We start from the raw sequence: 8816 nt of genomic DNA, 5'->3' as shown, positions 1-8816 counted from the left end.
GTTCAAAACACAGTCAGTAAGAAGAGTCAGTCTTCGTGTACTTAAGCCGGCATTGTGCCTTTTGTATTTAATTCCGAAGCAATTTCTGTTTTTCATCGTCAATAAGACGGTCCAAGGGATACAGTAAACCTGAAGTGAAGCATCGGAATCTATAACTAGTGTCACAGGAATGGTTCAAATCATAGACAGTACGAAAAGTCAGTCGTCTTGTACTTAAGTCGGCATTGTGCCTTTTCTATTTAATTCCGATGCAGTTTCTGTGTTTCATCGTCAATAAGAAGGTCAGGGGGATACAGTAAACCTGAAGTGAAGCATCCAAATCCATAACTAGTGTCACAGAAATGGTTCAAACATAGTCAGTAAATTGAGTCAGTCTTCTTGTACTTCAGTCGGCATTGTGCCTTTTGTATTTAATTCCGATTAAATTTCCGTGTTTCATCGTCAATAAGAAGGTCAGAGGGAGACAGTAAACCTGAAGTGAAGCATCGGAATCTATAGCTAGTGTCACAGGAATGGTTCCAAACATAATCAGTACGAAGAGTCAGTCTTTATGTACCTAAGTCTGCATTGTGCCTTTTGTGTTTAATTCCGATGCAATTTCTGTGTTTCATAGTCAATAATAAGGTCCAAGGGATACAGTAAACCTCAAGTGAAGCATCGGAATCTATAACTAGTTTCACAGGAATGGTCCAAAATCTAGACAGTAGGGAGTGTCAGTCTTCATGTACTTAAGTCGGCATTGTGCCTTTTGAATTTAATTCCGATGCCATTTCTGTGTTTCATCGTCAATAAGAAAGTCAGAGGGATACAGTAAACCTGAAATGAAGCATCGGAATCTATAGCTAGTGTCACAGGAATGGTTCAAAACATAGTCAGTAAGAAGAGTCAGTCTTCTTGTCCTTAAGTCGGCATTGTGGTTTCTGTATTTATTTCCGATGCAATTTCTGTGTTTCATCGCCAATAAGAATTTCCAAGGGATACAGTAAACCTGAAGTGAAGCATCGGATTCTATAACTAGTGTCACAGGAATGGTTCAAAACATAGACAGTAAGAAAAGTCAGTCATCTTGTACTTAAGTCGGCATTGTGCCTTTTCTATTTAATTCCGATGCCATTTCTGTGTTTCATCGTCAATAAGAAGGTCCAAGGGATACAGAAAAACTGAAGTCGATCATCGGAATCTATTACTAGTGTAACAGGAATGGTTCAAACATAGCCAGTAAGAAGAGTCAGTCTTCTTGTACCTAAGTAGGAATTGTGGCGTTTCTATTTAATTCCGATGCAGTTTCTGTGTTTCATCGTCAATAAGAAGGTCAGAGGGATACAGTAAACCTGAAGTGAAGCATCGGGATCTATAACTAGTGTCACAGGAATGGTTCAAAATATAGTCAGTAAGAAGAGTCAGACTACTTGTACTTAAGTCGGCATTGTGCCTTTTGTATTTAATTCCGATGCAATTTCTGTTTTTCATCGTCAATAAAAAGGTCCAAGGGATACAGTAAACCTGAAGTGAAGCATCGGAATCTATAACTAGTGTCACAGGAATGGTTCAAAACATAGACAGAACGAAAAGTCAGACGTCTTGTACTTAAGTCGACATTGTGCCTTTTCTATTTAATTCCGATGCAATTTCTGTGTTTCATCGTCAATAAGAAGGTCAGGGGGATACAGGAAACCTGAAGTGAAGCATCCGAATCCATAACTAGTGTCACAGGAATGGTTCAATACATAGTCAGTAAATAGAGTCAGTCTTCTTGTACTTCAGTCAGCATTGTGCCTTTTGTGTTTAATTCCGATGAAATTTCTGTGTTTCATCGTCAATAAGAAGGTCCAAGGCATACACTAAACCTCAAGTGAAGCATCGAAATCTATATCTAGTGTCACAGGAATGGTTCAAAACCTAGACAGTAGGAAGAGTCAGTCTTCTTGTACTTAAGTTGGTATTGTGCCTTTTGTATTTAATTCCGATGCCATTTCTGGGTTTCATCGTTAATAAGAAAGTCGGTGGAATACAGTACACCTGTAGTGAAGCATCGGAATCTATAGCTAGTGTCACAGGAATGGTTCAAACACAGTCAGTAAGAAGAGTCAGTCTTCTTGTACTTAAGTCGGCATTGTGCCTTTTGTATTTAATTCCGATGCAATTTCTTTGTTTCATCGCCAATAAGAAGGCACAAGGGATACAGTAAACCTGGAGTGAAGCATCGGAATCTATAACTAGGGTCAAAGGAATGGTTCAAAACATTGCCAGTAAGAAGAGTCAGTCTTCTTGTACTTAAATAGGCATTGTGGCGTTTCTATTTAATTCCGATGCAATTTCTGTGTTTTATCGACAATAAGAAGGTAAGAGGGATACAGTAAACCTGAAGTGAAGCATCGGGATCTATAACTAGTGTCACCGGAATGGTTCAAATCATTGTCAGTAAGAAGAGTCAGTCTTCTTGTACTTAAGTCGGCATTGTGCCCTTTGTATTTAATTCCGATGCAATTTCTGAGTTTCATCGTCAATAAGAAGGTCCAAGGGATACAGTAAACCTGAAGTGAAGCATCGGAATCTATAACTAGTGTCACAGGAATGGTTCAAAACATAGACAGTAAGAAAAGTCAGTCTTCTTGTACTTAAGTCGGCATTGTGCCTTTTCTATTTAATTCCGATGCAATTTTTGTGATTCATCGTCAATAAGAAGGTCCAAGCGATACAGTAAACCTCAAGTGAAGCATCGGAATCTACAACTAGTGTCACAGGAATGGTTCATAACATAGTCAGTAGGAAGGGTCTGTCTTCATGTACTTAAGTCGGCATTGTGCCTTTTGCATTAAATTCCGATGCAATTTCAGTGTTTCATCGTCAAAAGGAAGGTCCAAGGGATACAGTAAACCTCAAGTGAAGCATCGGAATCTATAACTAGTGTCACAGGAATAGTTCAAAACATAGACAGTAAGAAGAGTCAGTCTTCTTGTACTTAAGTCGGCATTGTGCCTTTTGTATTAAATTCCGATGCATTTTCTGTGTTTCATCGTCAATAAGAAGGTCCAAGGGATACAGTAAACCTGAAGTGAAGCATCGGAATCTATAACTAGTGTCACAGGAATGGTTCAAATCATAGACAGTACGAAAAGTCAGTCGTCTTGTACTTAAGTCGGCATTGTGCGTTTTCTATTTAATTCCGATGCAGTTTCTGTGTTTCATCGTCAATAAGAAGGTCAGGGGGATACAGTAAACCTGAAGTGAAGCATCCGAATCCATAACTAGTGTCACAGGAATGGTTCAAAAATAGTCAGTAAATTGAGCCAGTCTTCTTGTACTTCAGTCGGCATTGTGCCTTTTGTATTTAATTCCGATTCAATTTCCGTGTTTCATCGTCAATAAGAAGGTCAGAGGGATACAGTAAACCTGAAGTGAAGCGTCGTAATCTATAACTAGTGTCACAGGAATGGTTCAAAGCATAGTCAGTATGAAGAGTCAGTCTTTATGTACCTAAGTCTGCATTGTGCCTTTTGTGTTTAATTGCGATGCAATTTCTGTGTTTCATAGTCAATAAGAAGGTCCAAGGGATACAGTAAACCTCAAGTGAAGCATCGGAATGTATAACTAGTTTCACAGGAATGGTTCAAATCCTAGACAGTAGGAAGAGTCAGTCTTCGTATACTTAAGTCGGCATTGTGCCTTTTGTATTTAATTCCGACGCCATTTCTGTGTTTCATCGCCAATACGAAAGTCAGAGGGATACAGTAAACCTGAAGTGAAGCATCGGGATCTATAACTAGTGTCACAGGAATGGTTCAAATCATTGTCAGTAAGAAGAGTCAGTCTTCTTGTACTTAAGTCGGCATTGTGCTCTTTGTATTTAATTCCGATTCAATTTCTGAGTTTCATCGTCAATAAGAAGGTCCAAGGGATACAGTAAACCTGATGTGAAGCATCGGAATCTATAACTAGTGTCACAGGAATGGTTCAAAACATAGACAGTAAGAAAAGTCAGTCTTCTTGTACTTAAGTCGGAATTGTGCCTTTTGTATTTAATTCCGATGCAATTTTTGTGTTTCATAGTCAATAAGAAGGTCCAAGGGATACAGTAAACCTCAAGTGAAGCATCGGAATCTATAAATAGTGTCACAGGAATGGTTCAAAACATAGTCAGTAGGAAGGGTCTGTCTTCATGTACTTAAGTCGGCATTGTGCCTTTTGCATTAAATTCCGATGCAATTTCTGTGTTTCATCGTCAAAAGGAAGGTCCAAGGGATACAGTAAACCTCAAGTGAAACATCGGAATCTATAACTAGTGTCACAGGAATGGTTCAAAACATAGACAGTAAGAAGAGTCAGTCTTCTTGTACTTAAGTCGGCATTGTGCCTTTTGTATTTAATTCCGATGCAATTTCTGTGTTTCATCGTCAATAAGAAGGTCCAAGGGATACAGTAAACCTGAAGTGAAGCATCGGAATCTATAACTAGTGTCACAGGAATGGTTCAAATCATAGACAGTACGAAAAGTCAGTCGTCTTGTACTTAAGTCGGCATTGTGCCTTTTCTATTTAATTCCGATGCAGTTTCTGTGTTTCATCGTCAATAAGAAGGTCAGGGGGATACAGTAAACCTGAAGTGAAGCATCCGAATCCATAACTAGTGTCACAGGAATGGTTCAAAAATAGTCAGTAAATTGAGCCAGTCTTCTTGTACTTCAGTCGGCATTGTGCCTTTTGTATTTAATTCCGATTCAATTTCCGTGTTTCATCGTCAATAAGAAGGTCTGAGGGATACAGTAAACCTGAAGTGAAGCGTCGTAATCTATAACTAGTGTCACAGGAATGGTTCAAAACATAGTCAGTATGAAGAGTCAGTCTTTATGTACCTAAGTCTGCATTGTGCCTTTTGTGTTTAATTGCGATGCAATTTCTGTGTTTCATAGTCAATAAGAAGGTCCAAGGGATACAGTAAACCTCAAGTGAAGCATCGGAATGTATAACTAGTTTGACAGGAATGGTTCAAATCCTAGACAGTAGGAAGAGTCAGTCTTCGTGTACTTAAGTCGGCATTGTGCCTTTTGTATTTAATTCCGACGCCATTTCTGTGTTTCATCGTCAATAAGAAAGTCAGAGGGATACAGTAAACCTGAAATGAAGCATCGGAATCTATAGCTAGTGTCACAGGAATGCTTCAAAACATAGTCAGTAAGAAGAGTCGGTCTTCTTGTCCTTAAGTCGGCATTGTGCTTTTTTGTATTTATTTCCGATGCAATTTCTGTGTTTCATCGCCAATAAGAAGGTCCAAGGGATACAGTAAACCTGAAGTGAAGCATCGGATTCTATAACTAGTGTCACAGGAATGGTTCAAAACATAGTCAGTAAGAAAAGTAAGTCATCTTGTACTTTAGTCGGCATTGTGCCTTTTCTATTTAATTCCGATGCCATTTCTGTGTTTCATCGTCAATATGAAGGTCCAAGGGATACAGAAAAACTGAAGTCGATCATCGGAATCTATTACTAGTGTAACAGGAATGGTTCAAAACATAGCCAGTAAGAAGAGTCAGTCTTCTTGTACCTAAGTAGGAATTGTGGCGTTTCTATTTAATTCCGATGCAGTATCTGTGTTTCATCGTCAATAGGAAGGTCAGAGGGATACAGTTAACCTGAAGTGAAGCATCGGGATCTATAACTAGTGTCACAGGAATGGTTCAAAATATAGTCAGTAAGAAGAGTCAGACTACTTGTACTTATGACGGCATTGTGCCTTTTGTATTTAATTCCGATGCAGTTTCGGTTTTTCATCGTCAATAAAAAGGTCCAAGGGATACAGTAAACCTGAAGTGAAGCATCGGAATCTATAACTAGTGTCACAGGAATGGTTCAAAACATAGACAGTACGAAAAGTCAGACGTCATGTACTTAAGTCGACATTTCGCCTTTTCCATTTAATTCCGATGCAATTTCTGTTTTTCATCGTCAATAAGAAGGTCCAAGGGATACAGTAAAACTGACGTCACGCATCGGAAACCATAACTAGTGTCACAGGAATGGTTCAAACATAGCCAGTAAGAAGAGTCAGTCTTCTTGTACTTAAATAGGCATTGTGGCGTTTCTATTTAATCCGGATCAATTTCTGTGTTTCATCGTCAATAATAAGGTCCAAGGGATACAGAAAAACTGAAGTCAAGCATCACAATCTATAACTAGTGTCACAGGAATGGTTCAAAACATAGCCAGTAAGAAGAGTCAGCTTCTTCCACCTAAGTAGGAATTGTGGCGTTTCTATTTAATTCCGATGCAGTTTCTTTGTTTCATCGTCAATAAGAAGGTCAGAGGGATACAGTTAACCTGAAGTGAAGCCTCGGGATCTATAACTAGTGTCACAGGAATGGTTCAAAACATAGTCAGTAAGAAGAGTCAGTCATCTTGTACTTAAGTCGGCATTGTGCCTTTTGTATTTAATTCCGAAGCAATTTCTGTTTTTCATCGTCAATAAGAAGGTCCAAGGCATACAGTAAACCTGAAGTGAAGCATCGGAATCTATAACTAGTGTCACAGGAATGGTTCAAATCATAGACAGTACGAAAAGTCAGTCGTCTTGTACTTAAGTCGGCATTGTGCCTTTTCTATTTAATTCCGATGCAGTTTCTGTGTTTCATCGTCAATAAGAAGGTCAGGGGGATACAGTAAACCTGAAGTGAAGCATCCAAATCCATAACTAGTGTCATCGGAATGGTTCAAACATAGTCAGTAAATTGAGTCAGTCTTCTTGTACTTCAGTCGGCATTGTGCCTTTTGTATTTAATTCCGATTAAATTTCCGTGTTTCATCGTCAATAAGAAGGTTAGAGGGATACAGTAAACCTGAAGTGAAGCATCGTAATCTGTAACTAGTGTCACAGGAATGGTTCAAAACATAGTCAGTACGAAGAGTCAGTCTTTATGTACCTAAGTCTGCATTGTGCCTTTTGTGTTTAATTCCGATGCAATTTCTGTGTTTCATAGTCAATAATAAGGTCCAAGGGATACAGTAAACCTCAAGTGAAGCATCGGAATCTATAACTAGTTTCACAGGAATGGTCCAAAATCTAGACAGTAGGGAGAGTCAGTCTTCATGTACTTAAGTCGGCATTGTGCCTTTTGAATTTAATTCCGATGCCATTTCTGTGTTTCATCGTCAATAAGAAAGTCAGAGGGATACAGTAAACCTGAAATGAAGCATCGGAATCTATAGCTAGTGTCACCGGAATGGTTCAAAACATAGTCAGTAAGAAGAGTCAGTCTTCTTGTTCTTATGTCGGCATTGTGCCTTTTGTATTTATTTCCGATGCAATTTCTGTGTTTCATCGCCAATAAGAATTTCCAAGGGATACAGTAAACCTGAAGTGAAGCATCGGATTCTATAACTAGTGTCACAGGAATGGTTCAAAACATAGACAGTAAGAAAAGTCAGTCATCTTGTACTTAAGTCGGCATTGTGCCTTTTCTATTTAATTCCGATGCCATTTCTGTGTTTCATCGTCAATAAAAAGGTCCAAGGGATACCGAAAAACTGAAGTCGATCATCGGAATCTATTACTAGTGTAACAGGAATGGTTCAAACATAGCCAGTAAGAAGAGTCAGTCTTCTTGTACCTAAGTAGGAATTGTGGCGTTTCTATTTAATTCCGATGCAGTTTCTGTGTTTCATCGTCAATAAGAAGGTCAGAGGGATACAGTAAACCTGAAGTGAAGCATCGGGATCTATAACTAGTGTCACAGGAATGGTTCAAAATATAGTCAGTAAGAAGAGTCAGACTACTTGTACTTAAGTCGGCATTGTGCCTTTTGTATTTAATTCCGATGCAATTTCTGTTTTTCATCGTCAATAAAAAGGTCCAAGGGATACAGTAAACCTGAAGTGAAGCATCGGAATCTATAACTAGTGTCACAGGAATGGTTCAAAACATAGACAGAACGAAAAGTCAGACGTCTTGTACTTAAGTCGACATTGTGCCTTTTCTATTTAATTCCGATGCAATTTCTGTGTTTCATCGTCAATACGAAGGTCAGGGGGATACAGTAAACCTGAAGTGAAACATCCGAATCCATAACTAGTGTCACAGGAATGGTTCAATACATAGTCAGTAAATAGAGTCAGTCTTCTTGTACTCCAGTCGGCATTGTGCATTTTGTATTTATTTCCGATGCGATTTCTGTGTTTCATCGTCAATAAGAAGGTCCAAGGTATACAGTAAACCAGGAGTGTAGCATCGGAATCTATAACTAGTGTCACAGGAACGGTTCAAATCATAGACAGTAAGAAGAGTCAGTCCTCGTGTACTAAAGTCGGCATTTTGCCTTTTGTATTTAATTCCGATGCAATTTCTGTGTTTCATCGTCAATTACAATGTCCAAGGGATACAGTAAACCAGGAGTGAAGCATCGGAATCTATAACTAGTGCCAATGGAATGGTTCAAAACATAGACAGTAAGAAGAGTCAGTCTTCTTGTACTTAAGTCGGCATTGTGCCTTTTGTATTTAATTCCGAAGCTATTTCTGTGTTTCATCGTCAATCAGAAAGTCAGAGGGATACAGTAAACCTGAAGTGAAGCATCGGAATCTATAGCTAATGTCACAGGAATGGTTCAAAGCATAGTCAGTAAGAAGAGTCAGTCTTATTGTACTTAAGTCGTCATTGTGCCTTTCGTATTTAATTCCGATTCAATTTCTGTGTTTCATCGTCAATAAGAAGGTCAGAGGGATACAGTAAACCTGAAGTGAAGTTTCGTAATCTATAACTAGTGTCACAGGAATGGTTCAAAACATAGTCAGTATGAAGAGTCAGTCTTTATGTACCTAAGTCTGCAT

The sequence above is a fragment of the Schistocerca piceifrons genome, unplaced genomic scaffold, assembly GCF_021461385.2.
Source record: "Schistocerca piceifrons isolate TAMUIC-IGC-003096 unplaced genomic scaffold, iqSchPice1.1 HiC_scaffold_1627, whole genome shotgun sequence".
Taxonomy (NCBI): domain Eukaryota; kingdom Metazoa; phylum Arthropoda; class Insecta; order Orthoptera; family Acrididae; genus Schistocerca; species Schistocerca piceifrons.
This window is presented reverse-complemented; position numbering follows the sequence as displayed.